The sequence below is a fragment of the Olea europaea genome, chromosome 13 (assembly GCF_002742605.1).
Source record: "Olea europaea var. sylvestris chromosome 13, O_europaea_v1, whole genome shotgun sequence".
NCBI classification, from domain to species: domain Eukaryota; kingdom Viridiplantae; phylum Streptophyta; class Magnoliopsida; order Lamiales; family Oleaceae; genus Olea; species Olea europaea.
In genome coordinates, this window is record NC_036249.1 from 4,693,915 (window position 1) to 4,713,874 (window position 19,960).

Sequence of the window (19,960 nt, forward strand, 5' to 3'; positions counted from 1 at the left end):
TTCTGAATTGATAAAAATTTCCAGCAATATAGATAAATATAGACAGATCAAAAAGCTTCAAAATTTTTACTACACATGGGTTTTGCGAATTACGAATTCACAAATCAATAAACTGTTTTCCGATATTGCTGGAAAACATCAATCTGTTTAAGCTTCAAAAACCTTAAATTAGGTATTTTTTTTCGATATTGTCGAAAATTTTAATCAAGCATTGGTTTTGAGAATTACAAATTCATAGTCAAAAACAGATTCGTGAGGTCTATCAAAAAGAAAAGAATAATGCTGAACAAACAAGAAAAATAAACAGGGCAAAAAAAGACTGATGTGGTAACAGAGTTTTTATGTTTGTTTTTTCTCAATTTTCAATAAGAATCTGTTAAGTGTTGTTTAGAAATGAAATCCGGACTCTAATTATATAGCATGAGGCAGAAGACTTGCAATTATTAAAAAAAGGTTTATGTTTGTGGTGGTCGAATAATAATTTATTTTATTAAAATGTATATTAAAATCCTAATCATATAATTTTACTTAAGACTATTTAAGTAGATAACGAAAACACTAAAAATTGTGGTGCACGTAATGCCTCTAATAACAAATCATCACGTAAGATAATTCACTCAATAACATCATTTTCTCTAAAAACTATCCTTTTTTCAAATTCTCTTTATCACTCTAAACAAATACAAAATAAAAAATGAAATTGTCCTAGGAAACACACCCTAGAGTTGTGTGTCTTGTCACGTGAATAAGAATACTAAAGTGCAACTTGGGGTAAGGGATACAGTACGGTGAAAATGGAAAAAATAGTTTTATTTTGATTTTTGCATAAATCAATTACAAAATTTCTCAGGAAAAACTCTGAATTAAATCCTAAATCTTTTTCGAATCCATTCAAGAAGCCCAAAGAAATTCCCAGCGATTGATTGCAAGATTCTTTTTGGAAACACCCTATTATATACTCGACTGTCGCAAAGTAGATTCTCGTTTGACTGTGTTTCAAAATCAGAAGGAAGAATTATTAGTAGTAATTTAAGAAGTGAAGAAATGTCGTGGCTGCGATCAGCGGTGAATAAGGCGGTGGAGGTGGGGAATAAGAACAACCTCACACGCACCGTCAAGAACTATGCTGACTCAGTCGTCCATCAAGCCGGTCAAGCCGTCGCTGAGGGCGCTAAGATCTTCCAAGATCGCATTGTAAGTTCTTTGTTATCTATTACCAACTCAGGTTTCCAATATCATGTTTTGCTTTTCAAATTGGAAAAGTTATGTAGGAGATGAAGGGTAAATTAATTGATCTGGAGTAATTGATTGGATATGTTCAGAAATTTGTTGCCTTTGTATTCCACCGCGCCCCTAACCCCCTCCCCCTTCCCCAACACACACAACCGAAAAATGGAAGAAAGAAAATATGCTTCTTTGTAATTATTCGGTTCCTTAGCTTACTACTATGTGGTTTTTGTTCTTAGACGGTTCCTATTTGATTGCTTCTGTAGATTATAGTCTATTTTAAAGTGAAGCACTCTTGCTGACATCTGGGGGAAAAGAAAATTATATTTGGCGTTTTCTTTCTCGCCGGATGATGGATATTTTTCATACTACTTGCTGATTATATTAAAGCAATACTTTTATTAATCTTGGAAGGATAACACGAAGAATAGAGAGCATGATATCCACTACAAACACGAGAGATCACATTTTGTGTTGCATAAGCTTACTTTAATTGTGCATTAGATTGAAAATTAAGTTACATTATTTTGCATGTGTTTAAGCTCATTTACCAGGTAATTTTGTTCATTTTCAATTGCCACATGCTCATATTAGGGCGGTCGGAATTTCAAAAGCTTCAAGCAGACTGTAAAACGGTTGGAAGAAGCTTCTGTTTCTTGCAGAGGACCTGAGAGACTTGAGTTGATGAGAAGATGGTTAACTGCACTTAAAGAAGTTGAAAAATTATCTCAGATATCCTCCGAAGACAAAGACAAAGACAAGAACATTGAGCAGCATCAGCTCCCCGAAGATCAAAAGAGTCCAAGAAAACAATATATGGTCAGTTCAATAATTCCAGAGCTGTGCTTTCTGCATTTTTATTTATTTATTTATTTTATTCTGGTTTTTTTTTTTGGCTGGTTATTCCAAAAAGGTTTATCTTCATTTCGAGTTTTCTACTTCTCGAGCTTTGTGTACTATGGCTATTAGATGTGCAATCCACACCAAGGTGCCAAGGCCTCTGGGGTTTGACTGCATAAATAGGTGGTTTCTATATTAGACCAAAGTGCATAATATTCTGATCATAAGCCCCACAAATGCAGGATAACTGAACCCCATAACAAACTGAAACAACATCAGTCATCTAGAAGAAGCTGGCAAAATGGCTAACCAAAACGGACCTTGTATTCTCTAAATGGCCAACATTATAGGTCATGGATTGAGTGAATAAGTCTGTAGACGATCATGGATGGGTAGGTCAGGAAAAGACCTTTGAGAGGGGTCAACTTGGAGGCTTTGTACAATTTTTGTAGTCTTGTTTAAGAAGGTCCATGAATACCAAATATTGAGATCCTTGTCAAGTACCATTATTCTTTTGGAAATCGTAATAGGCAAAATGGAATTTATTACCACATGAAATTCGCAGTGTGGTTATGGGAACTAAAAATTTTTGCATCTCCATTTCTAGTTGAGGAATTTGGGTGGGACAACTTTACTTGACACTGGAAATTGCCAAAGGTTTGCATTGCTAAACGACGAGATTCGGGATGCTTTTAACTTCTATATACTATACTGCAAACCTGTTTTCAGTTCTGACATTCATGAACATCTAGTTAGGGTTAAAGAAGGCTAGGTTTTCCTCTGTGAATGATCTTCACAACCCAGGATCTAGGGTGATCTGGCTGCCTGGAATTAGTTGGTCTTCAAATTATTTCACTCCTCACTTCGAAAACTTTAATTTATGAATAATGTTAGCCACATATTACTTCTTTCTGCATTTTTCCATTCGAGTAGTTTTTGAATGACTGAGTAGACTTTAATCATTTATTTAGTCTTGCAGTCATCCCCACTAAAATTGAAGTTTTCATTGATTATTTCCAAAATTTGAACTTTTGTGTGTATGTTCGTTTGGTTTAAAGAGCCAGAATTTCTATAAACCATTTTATTCGAAAACGGGGAAAAACCGGGATGAACAGACCTGTGCCTTTTTGCAGTTATCTTGATTTACCTTCGAGGTACTTGTGTTGATAATAATTGAGGATTAATTATGTTTTTAGATATATGATTAGTTATCTGTAAGAAGTGGGGAAATTGGGTTATTATTTTAGCGATGGTGCACCTGCTAACGTTTGCAGTGCAAAGGTTTTTGTTGGTGTATCACATATCTCATGGCTCGATCTGAACTCCCTTACTGTGATGAAAATGAGCGGCTTTCTTAAATAGGACGTATTTTCATTTGAGAGATCTTTGTTTTGATAGATTTAATCTTTTGTTTACTTTGGGCTAGGGTGCTTAATCATGATTAACCTTTATGTTGTAAGAATTCACTGTATGTTTGCTGGTTCCAGCTTTATGATGTATGTCACAAGTTTGTGACAAATCTATATCAATCAAGTCACTTCGCCTAACCTTCTGTTTCAATTGATAGGTGCTGTATTATGATTCTGATATGGGTGGTGAACCCATGACTTTTACTGATGTCTTTCTGTACAGTCAGGCTTTGGAGGGCATAGCCATATGCATGGTATGCAAATTTAGTTGTAATAATTTCTAAGTGCTATATTTTAGCATTTGTTCCTTCTAAAATTGGGTTATGCGCCATTCATGCATTGATGCTGGGGTTTCATCTATTGTCTTCAGAGACATTTTTATGAATATGTTGCAGCATTAACAACTTGCCCTGGATAATTAAGTTTAACTTTAGATGATGATCACAATTACTTGGATTTACTTTATTATATAATTATTATTCGATATATTTCTACTAAGAAGCACGAATACTTGTAAACTTCTTGCGTACCTGTATTTGATACGTAGCCAAGCTTGAATGTGCTTGGAGACTATTTGATTCATATGTGATACGTGTTTTTTTAATTATTTACATTTTTAAAATTTTTTAAATGTATTGTACACCTTAGTAGTGAAGAGGAAATTTTTTATTGTTTTTACTCTTATAAACTCATTATATTATTATTGACAATAGATGACAGTTTTTTTTTTTTTTTTTTTTTACTTAATAGGTAACTGTTGTTATCATCAATAATTATTGAAAACAGAAAATATTTATTAATTAACAATTTCAAAGAAAGTAAATGAGTTTTAAGATAATAGACAACTACACAATTTATATTTATTATTGGAAATAATACATAATTAAATATTTGAAATTTACACTTATTTTTATTGTCAGACTTTTGTTTTAATTTTTTTTATAACTATGAAATTTTGCCAAATTTTATATTTTAATTTATGAAAATTACTACACACACACACATACACAAATCCATATTTATTAAGTTATGTTAAAAAGATGTATTGACGTACTCGAATCGTATCGTATGCGATTTACGTATCTGAATCCGTGCTTCTTACTTATTATTTCTGTTCTGGATGGTCAAGACCTACAATATCTTTCGGACGTATGTTCTAATCAATTCCTCTATGGATTATAATGAAATTGTTACCGAACTTGTCACAATTGGGTGATGGTACCTCTTAGGAAATGTTGAACGCAATCATTTTGTATAGTTGCTATTTATTTATTTTATTTTATTTTTAGTTTTGAGTTTAACTCTTTCCTTTTGTTCAGATCCTTGAAGCACCAAATGAAGATGAAGTTGCTCTGCTCCTTGAACTGTTTGGGTGATCTGTCTCTCTATCTTATCTTAATGATTCTTTTTGTCACAGCTTTGCAATATTCTGTTTTGGACTGGTACATGGGTGAAATACTATCCTTCTTGATCTCTCTACTGTTATTATGCACCTGCAGTATGTGTCTCATGGGAGGAAAGGAAGTGCACAATGCAATAGTTAGCGGTATACAGGATCTTGCGAAAGTTTTTTCAAGCTATGAAGATGAAGTGTTGGTGAGTTTTCAAACTTTTTTTGTACAGTGTAACAAACAAATGCACATTATGGAAACCATATTTACCCTTTTGTGGGTTCCACTGGTAATTTGTGATGATGAAATCAATGCCATGAAGTTGTTGGCAATAAAGCTAGAAAACTGTGGGCTTTCTCTATTACTGATTGAATTGTATTCCAACTTTTCATGTTTGCATGCACCCCAAGGGAAAAAGAGATCAGGAGAAAGGGTGGGGGTAATGTGCGGTGTGTCCATGTTTGATTGTATATGTTCAGATAACTTTAACATGAGGGGCAATCTATGAATGCTGCAGTTAGTGATTCTGACTACTATGAAAGTGAGAAACACGCATTATTTAGAACCTTGGTGGGTCTAACAGTTTAGGTGGATCTAGTGTTGGCAAACTTATTTTTACTGTTGTCCATTGGTTGAAGGGTGATACACATGGTTGGGTGCATTTCAAAATGTGTTCTCTGCTAGCATTTTCTATGCCTTGGAGTTGCCTTTATTATCATTTGAAATCTTAGGTTAGGTTGTGTAGCTGACAAATGAAGTATACATTGAGCAGGTGAAGCGTGAGGAATTGCTTCACTTTGCAGAAGGAGCCATCACAGGGTTGAAAGTCAATGCTGATATTCGGAGGTATTCATCAGCATCCAGTTTTCTTCCACTTTTTCTGCATCGTGTATCCTTGACCTATATGACAGATTTGGACCATTTGGTATGATTTTAATTTAGGGACACTGTTGTTGGATCCCTAAATTAAGCCCCTGTTTGACATCCATTAAATCAAAACTCTTATTTTCTCAAACTCATTTTCAACCACACATTCACGCATAAAATATTTTACACGTAAACTCAAAACTTTTTCTTATATTTTAATCACATTCTTCGAAAAATCACTATTTCAAAACTAATTTTCCCCAAAAAACTCATTTTAGTGGATATCATCTGGGGCTAATTAAAATATTTGATGTATTACAAGAGAATTACTCATTTTCCCAAGCACGAGCTTTTTTTGCTCATGAAGAATGTGCCTAAGGTTTAACATTGTGAGGTCATTACAAGTACAACCTTGCCATTCTTACCAGAACTGGGTTGCATTTGTGACATTTAGGGTTGGCAACGGGGCAAATCGGCCCCGCCCCGTTACCCATTTAAGGCAGGATGGGTCAGGGGCTAGGCTGTTGCCTTGTTTACGTATTCATTTAATTTTATTTTTTTTATAGTTTTAGTAATTCACTTTATTGACCTCATTCATTCAAATGAGACAATAATATAGTTATTAAATTTTTAAATAATTAATTTATTTTTAAAAGTTAAATTATTTGAATATATTTGGTAAACTAACGTTTTTATTGCTTATCATATTCCTTAGATAATTTTTGTTGTCATCTTCTATTAGAATTAATTAAATTTTGTGGAGTTTTTCTATTTAAAGTATTGAATTTTTTATAAAAAAATTAAATAAGATAAACAGGTTGGGGCGACCCATACCCGACCCAATTCCCTGATAAGTGGGTAATTCTCCCCCCGAACGACCCCATTGGTATCGGATTTGATGGATGACTTTCTACTGCAAATGATGAGTGTATTTTATTTCTCATGAGTTTTAGGAAGGCGTTTTGTCACATCAAACTTACAGATCCAGATCATTTTACTTCATGTAATTAAAGGGATTATTATGTTAATAATTTTTTTTGAAGTAGATCGTATATTTCTAAGAGTTTTGTAAATGGAATTAATAAATATTGCTTGTTCGTGGAGTTAATGATTCCTGTTAGTAGATAAATGTCTATTTTTGTGTGTTGAGAAATACTGCTGCTTGATCTTCTCTGCAATGTATCTGACTAACATGTGCAAGGATGTATTCTAAATATAAGAGCATCACTCTCCCCATTAATACCAATTGATAGGTCCATAAATTTTGCACTTGTCAGGGGACAAAAAGGGTAATACTTCTGCTTGCCCAAGTCAAGTTTCTTACTTTTTTTGTTATCTATATTCTCTGCACAGAATTGATTCTGAGGTTTCCAAATTGAAGAAAAAACTTGATGAACTGAAATCATCAAATAATCATGCTGGGGATGGTCATGAAACAAACATTCAAGATAATGCAATTCCAACATTGGAGGTAAACCTGCCTTACTTAAAGAAGTTGAAAAATTATCTCAGATATCCTCCGAAGACAAAGACAAAGACAAGAACATTGAGCAGCATCAGCTCCCCGAAGATCAAAAGAGTCCAAGAAAACAATATATGGTCAGTTCAATAATTCCAGAGCTGTGCTTTCTGCATTTTTATTTATTTATTTATTTTATTCTGGTTTTTTTTTTTGGCTGGTTATTCCAAAAAGGTTTATCTTCATTTCGAGTTTTCTACTTCTCGAGCTTTGTGTACTATGGCTATTAGATGTGCAATCCACACAAATGCAGGATAACTGAACCCCATAACAAACTGAAACAACATCAGTCATCTAGAAGAAGCTGGCAAAATGGCTAACCAAAACGGACCTTGTATTCTCTAAATGGCCAACATTATAGGTCATGGATTGAGTGAATAAGTCTGTAGACGATCATGGATGGGTAGGTCAGGAAAAGACCTTTGAGAGGGGTCAACTTGGAGGCTTTGTACAATTTTTGTAGTCTTGTTTAAGAAGGTCCATGAATACCAAATATTGAGATCCTTGTCAAGTACCATTATTCTTTTGGAAATCGTAATAGGCAAAATGGAATTTATTACCACATGAAATTCGCAGTGTGGTTATGGGAACTAAAAATTTTTGCATCTCCATTTCTAGTTGAGGAATTTGGGTGGGACAACTTTACTTGACACTGGAAATTGCCAAAGGTTTGCATTGCTAAACGACGAGATTCGGGATGCTTTTAACTTCTATATACTATACTGCAAACCTGTTTTCAGTTCTGACATTCATGAACATCTAGTTAGGGTTAAAGAAGGCTAGGTTTTCCTCTGTGAATGATCTTCACAACCCAGGATCTAGGGTGATCTGGCTGCCTGGAATTAGTTGGTCTTCAAATTATTTCACTCCTCACTTCGAAAACTTTAATTTATGAATAATGTTAGCCACATATTACTTCTTTCTGCATTTTTCCATTCGAGTAGTTTTTGAATGACTGAGTAGACTTTAATCATTTATTTAGTCTTGCAGTCATCCCCACTAAAATTGAAGTTTTCATTGTTCCAAAATTTGAACTTTTGTGTGTATGTTCGTTTGGTTTAAAGAGCCAGAATTTCTATAAACCATTTTATTCGAAAACGGGGAAAAACCGGGATGAACAGACCTGTGCCTTTTTGCAGTTATCTTGATTTACCTTCGAGGTACTTGTGTTGATAATAATTGAGGATTAATTATGTTTTTAGATATATGACTAGTTATCTGTAAGAAGTGGGGAAATTGGGTTATTATTTTAGCGATGGTGCACCTGCTAACGTTTGCAGTGCAAAGGTTTTTGTTGGTGTATCACATATCTCATGGCTCGATCTGAACTCCCTTACTGTGATGAAAATGAGCGGCTTTCTTAAATAGGACGTATTTTCATTTGAGAGATCTTTGTTTTGATAGATTTAATCTTTTGTTTACTTTGGGCTAGGGTGCTTAATCATGATTAACCTTTATGTTGTAAGAATTCACTGTATGTTTGCTGGTTCCAGCTTTATGATGTATGTCACAAGTTTGTGACAAATCTATATCAATCAAGTCACTTCGCCTAACCTTCTGTTTCAATTGATAGGTGCTGTATTATGATTCTGATATGGGTGGTGAACCCATGACTTTTACTGATGTCTTTCTGTACAGTCAGGCTTTGGAGGGCATAGCCATATGCATGGTATGCAAATTTAGTTGTAATAATTTCTAAGTGCTATATTTTAGCATTTGTTCCTTCTAAAATTGGGTTATGCGCCATTCATGCATTGATGCTGGGGTTTCATCTATTGTCTTCAGAGACATTTTTATGAATATGTTGCAGCATTAACAACTTGCCCTGGATAATTAAGTTTAACTTTAGATGATGATCACAATTACTTGGATTTACTTTATTATATAATTATTATTCGATATATTTCTACTAAGAAGCACGAATACTTGTAAACTTCTTGCGTACCTGTATTTGATACGTAGCCAAGCTTGAATGTGCTTGGAGACTATTTGATTCATATGTGATACGTGTTTTTTTAATTATTTACATTTTTAAAATTTTTTAAATGTATTGTACACCTTAGTAGTGAAGAGGAAATTTTTTATTGTTTTTACTCTTATAAACTCATTATATTATTATTGACAATAGATGACAGTTTTTTTTTTTTTTTTTTTTTACTTAATAGGTAACTGTTGTTATCATCAATAATTATTGAAAACAGAAAATATTTATTAATTAACAATTTCAAAGAAAGTAAATGAGTTTTAAGATAATAGACAACTACACAATTTATATTTATTATTGGAAATAATACATAATTAAATATTTGAAATTTACACTTATTTTTATTGTCAGACTTTTGTTTTAATTTTTTTTTATAACTATGAAATTTTGCCAAATTTTATATTTTAATTTATGAAAATTACTACACACACACACATACACAAATCCATATTTATTAAGTTATGTTAAAAAGATGTATTGACGTACTCGAATCGTATCGTATGCGATTTACGTATCTGAATCCGTGCTTCTTACTTATTATTTCTGTTCTGGATGGTCAAGACCTACAATATCTTTCGGACGTATGTTCTAATCAATTCCTCTATGGATTATAATGAAATTGTTACCGAACTTGTCACAATTGGGTGATGGTACCTCTTAGGAAATGTTGAACGCAATCATTTTGTATAGTTGCTATTTATTTATTTTATTTTATTTTTAGTTTTGAGTTTAACTCTTTCCTTTTGTTCAGATCCTTGAAGCACCAAATGAAGATGAAGTTGCTCTGCTCCTTGAACTGTTTGGGTGATCTGTCTCTCTATCTTATCTTAATGATTCTTTTTGTCACAGCTTTGCAATATTCTGTTTTGGACTGGTACATGGGTGAAATACTATCCTTCTTGATCTCTCTACTGTTATTATGCACCTGCAGTATGTGTCTCATGGGAGGAAAGGAAGTGCACAATGCAATAGTTAGCGGTATACAGGATCTTGCGAAAGTTTTTTCAAGCTATGAAGATGAAGTGTTGGTGAGTTTTCAAACTTTTTTTGTACAGTGTAACAAACAAATGCACATTATGGAAACCATATTTACCCTTTTGTGGGTTCCACTGGTAATTTGTGATGATGAAATCAATGCCATGAAGTTGTTGGCAATAAAGCTAGAAAACTGTGGGCTTTCTCTATTACTGATTGAATTGTATTCCAACTTTTCATGTTTGCATGCACCCCAAGGGAAAAAGAGATCAGGAGAAAGGGTGGGGGTAATGTGCGGTGTGTCCATGTTTGATTGTATATGTTCAGATAACTTTAACATGAGGGGCAATCTATGAATGCTGCAGTTAGTGATTCTGACTACTATGAAAGTGAGAAACACGCATTATTTAGAACCTTGGTGGGTCTAACAGTTTAGGTGGATCTAGTGTTGGCAAACTTATTTTTACTGTTGTCCATTGGTTGAAGGGTGATACACATGGTTGGGTGCATTTCAAAATGTGTTCTCTGCTAGCATTTTCTATGCCTTGGAGTTGCCTTTATTATCATTTGAAATCTTAGGTTAGGTTGTGTAGCTGACAAATGAAGTATACATTGAGCAGGTGAAGCGTGAGGAATTGCTTCACTTTGCAGAAGGAGCCATCACAGGGTTGAAAGTCAATGCTGATATTCGGAGGTATTCATAAGCATCCAGTTTTCTTCCACTTTTTCTGCATCGTGTATCCTTGACCTATATGACAGATTTGGACCATTTGGTATGATTTTAATTTAGGGACACTGTTGTTGGATCCCTAAATTAAGCCCCTGTTTGACATCCATTAAATCAAAACTCTTATTTTCTCAAACTCATTTTCAACCACACATTCACGCATAAAATATTTTACACGTAAACTCAAAACTTTTTCTTATATTTTAATCACATTCTTCGAAAAATCACTATTTCAAAACTAATTTTCCCCAAAAAACTCATTTTAGTGGATATCATCTGGGGCTAATTAAAATATTTGATGTATTACAAGAGAATTACTCATTTTCCCAAGCACGAGCTTTTTTTGCTCATGAAGAATGTGCCTAAGGTTTAACATTGTGAGGTCATTACAAGTACAACCTTGCCATTCTTACCAGAACTGGGTTGCATTTGTGACATTTAGGGTTGGCAACGGGGCAAATCGGCCCCGCCCCGTTACCCATTTAAGGCAGGATGGGTCAGGGGCTAGGCTGTTGCCTTGTTTACGTATTCATTTAATTTTATTTTTTTTATAGTTTTAGTAATTCACTTTATTGACCTCATTCATTCAAATGAGACAATAATATAGTTATTAAATTTTTAAATAATTAATTTATTTTTAAAAGTTAAATTATTTGAATATATTTGGTAAACTAACGTTTTTATTGCTTATCATATTCCTTAGATAATTTTTGTTGTCATCTTCTATTAGAATTAATTAAATTTTGTGGAGTTTTTCTATTTAAAGTATTGAATTTTTTATAAAAAAATTAAATAAGATAAACAGGTTGGGGCGACCCATACCCGACCCAATTCCCTGATAAGTGGGTAATTCTCCCCCCGAACGACCCCATTGGTATCGGATTTGATGGATGACTTTCTACTGCAAATGATGAGTGTATTTTATTTCTCATGAGTTTTAGGAAGGCGTTTTGTCACATCAAACTTACAGATCCAGATCATTTTACTTCATGTAATTAAAGGGATTATTATGTTAATAATTTTTTTGAAGTAGATCGTATATTTCTAAGAGTTTTGTAAATGGAATTAATAAATATTGCTTGTTCGTGGAGTTAATGATTCCTGTTAGTAGATAAATGTCTATTTTTGTGTGTTGAGAAATACTGCTGCTTGATCTTCTCTGCAATGTATCTGACTAACATGTGCAAGGATGTATTCTAAATATAAGAGCATCACTCTCCCCATTAATACCAATTGATAGGTCCATAAATTTTGCACTTGTCAGGGGACAAAAAGGGTAATACTTCTGCTTGCCCAAGTCAAGTTTCTTACTTTTTTTGTTATCTATATTCTCTGCACAGAATTGATTCTGAGGTTTCCAAATTGAAGAAAAAACTTGATGAACTGAAATCATCAAATAATCATGCTGGGGATGGTCATGAAACAAACATTCAAGATAATGCAATTCCAACATTGGAGGTAAACCTGCCTTTTCCCACCCATTTTTCTTTTATTATTATTATTATTATTATTATTATTATTATTATTATTATTATTATTATTATTATTATTATTATTATTATTATTATTATTGTGTATTTTTATTTGTGATGAGTTTATGATGTCTGCAGTAAATCGTTTCCTGCATAATATAATTATAGGAAGTTGTTCATTGTCTTATCGATAAGCATTCATTCCTGTTTCTTCTAATTTTGGTTTTCTCCCTTGAATTTACTGATGACACCTTGCATGCTCCTTAATTGTTCCAAATATGGTTACTTTTATTGTGCTTACACTGTACTTTCTATTGTCCTCTGATGTTTGGACTCTTCGAAATGATCGGAGTACCCGTGTTGTATCCGACATGGGTGTGGATATGGAATATATGTCGGATCTTCCAAGTTTCAACTGGACACTTTGCCCTTTTTGCTTCTTCTTCGTTGTTTTCCCTTTTCCTTTTCTTTCCCCTTTTTGCTCTCTATAAATATGGCGCCGCTTTCAAGAGGGTGGAGAAAGGTAATGGTGCTAGGTTTTTCCTTCTTTTTTCTTTCCCTTTTCTTCCTTTTTTCCCCCTAATTTTCCCTTTATGTATTGGTGATTTAGGATTTTATTTGTATAAAATGAAAATGAGTTTCATATAGCGCTATTTAATGCTCCACTAAGTCCAAATTGCACCATTTCTATTTTATATAACATTTAGTAATTAACTTCATGTAATTGAAAACTAAGCTCCAAAATTTTATTTTATTCTTCTTAACCTCTTATTCAATACTCATTTTCTTCTTTGTGAGTAATTGATTTTGATCTATTGAAGATGATATCTTGGGTTAGTAAAAAAACTGAAACTTAGGCGTACAAAAGACGTACTTACATAGCCGTGTCCGAAATTTAGACTCTTTTAGCCATGTCCCCTTATTGTACATTTTAGAAAATAAAATATCTGATATTTAAATACGTACCCGATACTAGTACTCAAGTTCGAGCATCACAGCTATTGTCTGTTTCATTTCTCAGAAAAAGAAAATGGTATGATCTGTATATCTGTGTTCTCAGAAATTGGGATAAATATGGTTTCCATGCTATTTGGCCCACAATTACTATTTTAACCTCTAATTTCAATTTAAGCTATAACACCTCATATCAAGTAATTCATATTCTTTTTCCTTAAAATTAGCGGCCGTCGTAGAATTGTTAAGATATTGTCATGCTTGTTTATGAACTGAGTTTGAACTCTGGATATGCATGTAGAATATTAGTGATCCCCTACTAAAGGATTGAACCTAGTCTTTATGTACCCTCTAGTTCTTGTTTAGAACGATCTGCATTGGATTAACTTTTCCCCCACATCAAGGAAATCCCTGCATCGTAAAGAGATGAAGCATAATTTAGAATGATAAGATTTGGATTAGAAAATGATGATATGAAGGAGAAGTGGGTTTCTCTTATGACCATTGACCAACATAGAAGATATCTTACTCTCAGCATAAGCCGAAATATGATTCATAATGGAACTGTTGAACTTTCTTTCTATTTTGAAGCAATTCAGTCAGTCTGTTTCCCTAGCAGGATGACTATTGACAACTGCAAAGTTCTGTTCACAACTAGAACGGTGCTTGACCCTATGAAGCAAGGGAAAGAATGATGAATTGGATTCTTCACATGATATTTTAAGTCATTTTTAAAACCATGGGCACAGTTTCTGAATGTAAAGTCTGGCCTTTTGACAATTTTGTTCTTGGTTTCAGGCTCAGTTTGACTGGTTGTGCGATAGCATTATTTAATGCCAAATTATAAATAAACAACACTTAATCGCAAGGCTATGCCGGAGTTTTAGTAATCTTTTAAATAGTTTATTCTAAAGAATTAGAAGTTCTTGGTCAATCTTCTGCAACGTATTCTATGGAATTATTAGGATTGGACATTCATAGTCTAATAATTTCATTTTTCTATTAGGCTCTCAAAGAAGCACTTGCACATGTCCGAGTTTGTTCCAAGTTAGAGGGGTTTCTACTGAAGAAAAAAACTATTAAATATGGAGACACAGCCGAAATTCATGCGCAAAAGGTATATTACTCCCACTTCATGTATTGTCTTAATCAATGGACGTGTCCCTCTTCTGGCAGCACTAAAACTCTAACGTGCACAGTTAAGACTCTTATTGGAGTGTCCTTCAGTTTCATGTCCCATCAGATATTTATTATGGCAACTTTTTTACAGTGAATGTGTATTTAACGGTGTTGGAGTACAGCATTATACTTTGGATACAGGACTCTGTAACTTACACTCCATTTTACTTTCTGTTCTTCATTTTATTTTTTGTAATGATTTTTTATTTCTTTTGCATCCATTAGCAAATGACTGTTCCATATTTGCAGTGTCACCTTCTTGTTAATTTGATATAACCTTTGACTTCCTGCACAGAGCGTAATTAGTAGGGGATGTATTCTCAGAATTTTCACATTATTCTTAATAGCTTTGATGTCTTTATTTCTAAATTTTCCTTTTTAACATAAACAGGTTGATAAGTTGAAAGTCTTGTCAGAATCTCTTTTGAGCTCCTCCTCAAAAGCCGAGAAGCGCGTCTCAGATAACAGGTATTAAACTGTATATGAAAAAAATTATGTAAGTCAACCTCCTTTCGTTAATTTGAGTCAAAGAATTAGATGTTTATAATGATTTGATTTTTATTTTTATTTTTAATCTACATGGATTCAATTTCTTAAGACCCTTCAATCTCCTTATATTCATTCACTTTCTTTGGAAGGCATCTGTCATTTGAAGTTTTATGTGACTTCAACCTTCGTTGCCTGCTCATCGACAGTGGTGCTTATTAAGAATGGTGATTTTTTTATGTTTTATTTTATCTATTTCCTTAATTTTTGTAGAGCTCAGAAAGAAGAGGCATTAAAGTTCCGTGTGAGCAGAGCAAGCGAAGTTGGTGAAACAGAAAAGGTATTTTCTCTCATAATTTGCTATTTTTGGCTTCATAGGCAGATGAATTCAGAAAAACTAAAACAAAGTACGTGTCTTTGATTTTAGATTCTAAGATACACATGTAAAGACCATTTTTGGGGTGTGTAAAATGAGTGAACTAGTATACAGCAGAATCTAAGATATTATAAAATCCTATATATTGAATTAAATTCAAGTTTCGCCTTTAGACTCTTTTATGCCTAACAATGACTTCTAGGGAGATGACTCTTAGAGTTCCTAGACATCAATTAAATGCGTAATAATTTAACAAGAGAAATTAAAACTAATAAAGTCATAAGTACAGAAAAAATTTAACAGAACTTGTGGCGAATTGTAAGTGGACTGTTTTTCTTCTTATTTCCCATCTTCCAATAATTTAGCGCCACGTGTTGTCTATAAGATTTTTCTATCAAAAAATGATGTATTTGTAACATGATCAATTAAAACACACTTCCTTGACCTCGCAAGTTTCAAAACATAATTAGTCCTTGTTTGAGTCCCATTTTTTGGTCAAAATGTATTTTAGAATAGTGTTTTGTTGGAGAACGTGTGGTTAAAAAATAAGGAAGAATTTTAAATTTACCCGTAAAATTATTTTATTGGATAATGTATGGTTGAAAATGAATTTTAAAAAAATGAGTTTTTGGAAGAATGGGATCAAACATTGGCTTAACTTGAACTAAGACTTAAACAATAACTCTTTGATTCCGTTGACTCTTTAATTAACACAAATAGTTGATTTTGTTTCATATTTATATGAGTAATGCTATTCATTACCACTTGTGCTAAGCATCGGTTTAGGCGACAACACATGATAGATCCAATTAATTGAATCTCATAACAACACATTTAATTAGACCTATCACCTACATGCAACATATTGGTGTTCTAGCACCATTGGTACTAGATAGCATGATTCTATTTATATTTATGATGTTCTAATATGCTTTATTGTCAGCAAGTGCGAGTATCCATGATTAGGAGCAGTTTTTAATTTGCCACTATTTAGTGCGAGCAAATGCAATACTGTCTCAAAATCATTCTTTTTCCAGGAACTAGCAGCTGAGATTTCAGGTCTTGAGAAACAAAGAGATGAGCTAGAAGCTGAACTTAAGAAGGTACTATCATCTGAGCTAAATAAAATATAGAACACTTGGGAAAAAATTTCCCAAGCATATGTTCTCACAGATGACATTTTATTCTCTAATATGCTTGTGCGCTCGCAAAGGCGCTTCTTTTGTGCATTAAGTGTACTGCACTAAAGTTAATGCAAAGCACTCTGGGATTAGTAACATTTGCATACCTTATGATGAAGCACTTATTCATTTGATTTACAAGTGATTTTAAAGATGGAATCATTAACTCCTCGAACCTTAAAGTTTGGATATTTCCATAAAATGGTGGTGAGAGCTTCGTCAACATAAAAAAAGTATGAGAACATCTATGCAATATCTAAATATGGCGAATGTCACTGACATGTGCTTAGCTTGACGAACAGAAAGATATTAGCTGAATGAGAATCAATGACACTTCAGAGTAGTTAGCTTATTTTCAATGAATTGGTCCAGACAAGAACAATGAGCTCACTTTGTTTCTGTTTCTTTCTGCATTTACAAGTTGATATCTCTGGTTTAGAAGTAGTTTCTTAGAAGAACTACATATTGTTGCCTATTCTTTCGGCGAGCTGGCATTTCCCTCCTGTGAGGGTGGTGGGTGGTGGGGTTGAGGTGTTAATGAAGTATACATAAGAGCTTGTCAGTTAACGGTTCTAACACTAGCTTTAGCAAACAGGTTAGTACAAAAATATATTTTTTACAAATGGTGATACTGCTAGGATCTTTGTCGCTTCTGACTTCTGCAAATTGAGAGAAACTTGTGAAATGATTTGCATTTGAAATTGTTGGCAATGATTATTGTCATCTCCAAGCATGAATGCTTTAGATTTTTAAATTTATTTTCAGTAACATGTTTCAATTTTGCCTAACCCATGATTGCATTCAATGGGAAATTATTATTTAGGTGACTATCTCCTTGACTGCTGCTCAAGCCCGTCTTCACAATATGAGGGAAGAAAGAGACCAATTCTATGAAGCTAATGATCAGATTGTTGCCCATTTAAAAACTAGGGTTTGCTCAAGTTTTTCATTAGTTATTTATTTTTTCCCTGCATTACTAAGTTTCTACTAAATATTACTTGCTGGTTATATATGTTTCTTAACTTTTTTTTTTTCCATACCCTGTCTGTACAACTTTATAGGAAGAAGAGCTATCAAAATCCATTAAATCAAGCCGAGCAGAAGCAGATGTTCTAAGTACTTGGATAAATTTTCTGGAAGATACTTGGTCTCTTCAGTGTTCTCATACAGACACAAAAGAGAAGGAAACCAAGTATGTTAATAAACTTTAAAGTTATACCCTTGAGCATAGTTTCTCTTCCTAGATTTGAATATTCATTTGAACTTCTGCTACTTTTGTTTCATAATTTCACTTTTTATGCTTATAAGGTGAATCAGATTTTTCCAAGTTATTGAGATATTCAAAGCTTACTTTGTAGCTAATTTACAGCTTTGTATTTTTCAAGTGATGAATTGCAGACACATGAAGGCTACTTTTTAAATTTGGTTATTCAACTACTTTCGGCCTATGAGGTGCTTATTTGATGTCCCCGTCAGAATGACATTTTCTATACATAGAATCTCTCTTCTAATTCGTATGATTGACCTCGTAAACTCTCTCATTTATGATTACCTTTTCTTGTCAAAAAAAATATGATGCAGAATGAGTTGAGACCCTCCCTGTATTGATCGCATTGAAAAATACGTGGAGAATTTGAAGAGTTTAACCGAAGGGTATTTCTTTTTGTTGCATTGTTTAAATGTTTCTACTTCGGTAGAACACTTGAAATTTAAAAATTGTATTACAGGTCAGCACTGGCTGCTAACATGGAAAATGATTATTCCAAAATACTGAACCCAAGGAAAAGTCTTGAGGAGGAATACCTCAACTATGAAGCTAAGGTAAAAACATTTACCTTGTGCTAACTGGATTTGAGTTCACTTTTCTCTTGCAATATAGTTCATAAGGTGTGTAAAGTTTTCCGCATGTTGATGTGCTGAGGAGCTGTCCCTAATTATTTAGCCAAATTAATGCCCCTCTGTTTACCCCATCACCTCATGGAGATAAATGTAGTCAATCACTTATTTTAGTTGTTTTGCTGCTAATTTTTCATAATATTAAGTTTGACTTGCTCCCTATAAGGACACTGGCTGTGGCATGTTTAAATAAAAGAAAATGAGATTGTCATGTATTTTCTGTACAGATCGTAACGACTTTCAGCGTAGTGGACAACATGAGAGATCAGTTCTATGCTCAACAAGGATCGGTCTCCAGGTTTGCTTATCTGAACTTGCATATTTTTCTATTAGTAATAGTACCGAGACTGGCATCAAACTTACCTAAAATTTTATTATTGGCTTGAGTTCATTCAGTAAAGATGATCCAAAGGTTAAAGAGCTATTCGACAAAATTGCTAAGATAAGAGAGGAATTTGAATCTATAGAGAGACCAAATCTAGAAATCGAGAACCCCCCTCCACGGGCAGATACATCATCTGGTGAGAAGCTGGAGGAAAGTGTTGTACACTCCTTGGAACTAGCTGCAGAGGCACCAGAAGCCGGGAAAATCAAGCACCATGAGCAACCCAGTAACAAGTCTGAGCAGGTGCTTGACCCTGACGCTGAATTGGCAAAGCTGGAGTCTGAATTTGGTAAGTCAAACAGGGATTACTCTGCAGAAGAAATTAATGACTGGGAATTTGATGAGCTCGAAAAAGAGTTGAGATCTGGTGATTCATCGGGGAAATAAATAGAAACTATCAATCAAGATGGACAAATGTTGTATCAAATCCTAAACTATTAGCAAGTTGAATTTGTGTATGATGTAGTAAGCTCCTCAAGGCTTATTTTGTCCTTGAAGTCCACTATATGCTTGTTGAAGTCCATTTTATTTATTCTTGTGTAAATCTTTAAAAAGTATACTATGTAAACTTGTATCAATGGCACAAAACTTTGTGGATGCAGGTGAGAGTTTAAAACGATAACTTGAATTTAGCATTTACAATTACACATGTAAATGCTTTTGGTTAACCATGTTTCACCGAAAAATGTGTTCAATTTGTTGCATAAGGTTATTTATACGTGCATATTTGGTGTGTAGTATTAGACTAGATCGAACAATATATTTAGGTTTTAAAATTTTCCTATTAGAAATTCTGAGGGGTAGCTCAGTAGTGGTTTGCTCCCTAATGGTTCGAATCCCCCTTCAGACCATTGAAGAGAGTATCTGGTTGTAAACTTCAGGGCCTCTTGGGATTAGTTGAGGTGTGCGTAAGCTGATTCGAATGCCCACGGTTAAAAAAATAAAAAATAAATAAAAAATTACCCGTTAGGATGTAACAAGTCTTTGGGGTTACTTTTACTTAATTTTTTCAGTTAGCAGAACCTGCATGATAAGAAGCAGCAGCCTTCATACTTTACGAGAAGGGTAAACTAGAATGAAGCAGGTGTGGTT

At 33.7% G+C, this 19,960-nt stretch overlaps 1 pseudogene; it reads left to right on the top strand.

The window, feature by feature from the left end:
* The first annotated feature begins 735 nt into the window (after positions 1 to 735).
* On the top strand, positions 736 to 19,487 carry LOC111407356 (annotated as a pseudogene).
* Positions 19,488 to 19,960: the final 473 nt, after the last annotated feature.